The sequence below is a fragment of the Struthio camelus genome, chromosome 31 (genome assembly GCF_040807025.1).
Source record: "Struthio camelus isolate bStrCam1 chromosome 31, bStrCam1.hap1, whole genome shotgun sequence".
Classification (NCBI taxonomy): Eukaryota; Metazoa; Chordata; class Aves; order Struthioniformes; family Struthionidae; genus Struthio; species Struthio camelus.
The window spans coordinates 598,066-600,565 of NC_090972.1; the positions used below are offsets into that span (position 1 = coordinate 598,066).

Sequence of the window (2,500 nt, forward strand, 5' to 3'; positions counted from 1 at the left end):
TCCCCGCCGCCGGTGGGGGACCGTCCCCGTCTGCCCTCTCGCCTCCGCTGGCGCCCGCCGCCGGTGCCCGTCTCCGAGCGCCGCCCCCGCCCCTTTGCCCGACGGTGATCCGCCGCCGCCGGGGCAGGGGAGGGTCCGGCCCGGGGGAGGGCCCGGCAGAGCGGGCGGCAGTGCGTGGGAGGGTCGGCGGGGCTTGCTCCCCCGGTGCCCGCGGGAGGAAGCGGCGGGTGGAGACGCGAGCGAGATCGCATTCCGGGTTGGGACGGGTCCCACGGGTCCCCACTCCTAAGCTGTGGGGGGCGGACCCGGGGCGGGCTGCGGCGGAGCAGCCCGTCTAGCAGAGGCGGTGCGGACAGGCGTTCCGGGACGGCGCGCGGGGCGGGCGCCGCGCCGCGGCGGACCCCAAGCGGGGGCGTCGCGCGAGGCCACGCGAGGCGACGTGTCGTGCCCGAGCGGGCGGCCCAAACCACGGCTCTCCTCCCGGGCGCAGCTGCCACCCGGCGCCGGGTTACTGAGGGAAACCCCGGGCCCCGGGAGGAGGACGAGGTCGTGGCGGTGGGTGTCGGGCGCACCCCGCGGGTGGACGCTCCGCCGAGGGGCGCTGGAGCCGGCTGGCGGGTGCCGGGTTCCCCTCCGCGCCCCGCCTCGTCGCTGCCGCTGAGGCTGCCGCCGTCGCCGCGAGGCGGCGGTGGCCCGGCGGCGGGCGGCGGCGGGGGAGGCACCCCCGCGGGGATTTCAGGTCGTTTCCCTCACCCCAGGGCCAGGTACCTAGCGTCCGCGCTTCTCCTGCCTCCCCTCGGTGACCCACCCGTGTGGTCCCGTGTGCCAGCGTGCTCCTCCCGGGCGCTGCGCTGCGCGTGCCGCACCGGCCGTGCCCTGCCGGCCTTCCACGCTTCCTCCTCCCCTCCCTTCCCCCCCCCCCCACACCGCTCCAGCCGCCCCACGCCGTGCCGTGTGGGGGCCGCGCTGCGAGTCGGCCGGGCCGGGGGCGGCGGGGGGCGGCGGGGGGGGGGGGCGCGCTGGGAGGAAGGAGGAGGGCCTCCGGCCACCGCGGCCGCCGGTAGCGGCCCCCCCGGGTAGGGATGGCCATGGGCCCCGGGCTCCGGGCCCGAGGGTTCTCGGTCGGAGAGCCGGGCGGGGGTTTAAAGACTCGGGCGGCCCGATGCGACCCGGGGGGCAGCCGGGCGTGCTGCCGGAGGGGCCGGGGGGTCGGCGCGCGCGGGCGCCGCACCCCCCCATGCCCGCCGGCGCGGCCCGTGCATGCCCCGCGGGCAGCCGGGACGGAGAGGGGTACCCTGCCCCCTCTCTCCGCGGTCTGGTCTCGGCGGAGAGACGCCGCGCGGTCGGCTTGCGCCGGCCTGCCTCGAACGCGCGACCCCGGCGCGAGCGCGTGCTCGCCGCCGGGACGGCGAGCCCCCACCGCGGGTGGTGCGGACGCCGAGCCCCAGCGCATCCCTTCTCCTCCCTGGCCGGTGCTCTCAGTCTCCCGCCGTGGCCGTCGGCGGCACCCTTCCTTCCCTCCCCCCCCGCCCTGCCCCGGCACTCCGCCATCCGGCGCGCCTGCCTCGCTCTGCCCGACCCGGCTTCGCTGGGCGGCAGGCGGGCGGCGGGCGGGCGGGCGGGGGCGGCCCCTCCCGGTCTCCGCGTGGAGGCGGGGAGAGCGGGCGCCGTTCCCCGTCCGTCCCGCCTCGCCCGTCTGCCTGCCGCCAGGCGTCTGCCCGCGGAAGGGACGGGCGAGTGCGTGGCGTCGCTCGGGAGGCTGCGTGTGTGCAGGCGGGTGTTGGGTGCCGTCTCCGGGGCGGCGGAGCTGGAGGCCGGTGAGGCGAGCGAAGGAGCTCGGAAGCGTGCGGCTGGCGGGTCGCGGGCGCGCGGGCAGCGGGTGGCGCCGCTCCCAGCGGCGGCCGGGCTCCGACGCCGGGGCTCCGCGGGGACCCACACCCCGGTCCCTGAGGCAGGTGGCGCGGCTGGCGCGCCGCTCCCTGCTGGGCCAGGCCGAGCCGGGCGCCTGGGCCGGACTCGAAGCGAGAAAGGGGTTGTCCCAGGTCGGGAGCGAGGGCTCCCCGCCCCTCTCGTTCGGGTCTGTTCTCCCCCCCCCCCCCTTTTTTTTTCCCTCTGTGCTTGTACGGTCAGTGAGGCGTGCCCTCTCTCTCCGCTGTCCCTTGCTCAGCAGCCGGCGTCGGCGTGAGGAGGGAGGCAGAGCGGATGGGGGCCCTCAGGGGGCTGCGAAAGCTGCCCGGTCCCCCCGCGCGCGCGGTGGGGACCGAAACCGAGACAACTCTTAGCGGTGGATCACTCGGCTCGTGCGTCGATGAAGAACGCAGCTAGCTGCGAGAATTAATGTGAATTGCAGGACACATTGATCATCGACACTTCGAACGCACTTGCGGCCCCGGGTTCCTCCCGGGGCTACGCCTGTCTGAGCGTCGCTTGACGGTCAATCGTCACCCCCATTGCCGCGTTGGCGCAGCGGTGTGCCGCCCCTCGGGGGGGGGCCGGGGGG

General features: G+C 77.6%; 1 non-coding gene across 1 annotated transcript; it reads left to right on the forward strand.

The window, feature by feature from the left end:
- Positions 1 to 2,273: 2,273 nt before the first annotated feature.
- LOC138063447 (5.8S ribosomal RNA) lies at positions 2,274 to 2,426 on the forward strand. The gene has a single exon (XR_011137038.1). It is a non-coding gene; the product is annotated as a 5.8S ribosomal RNA (ribosomal RNA).
- Positions 2,427 to 2,500: the final 74 nt, after the last annotated feature.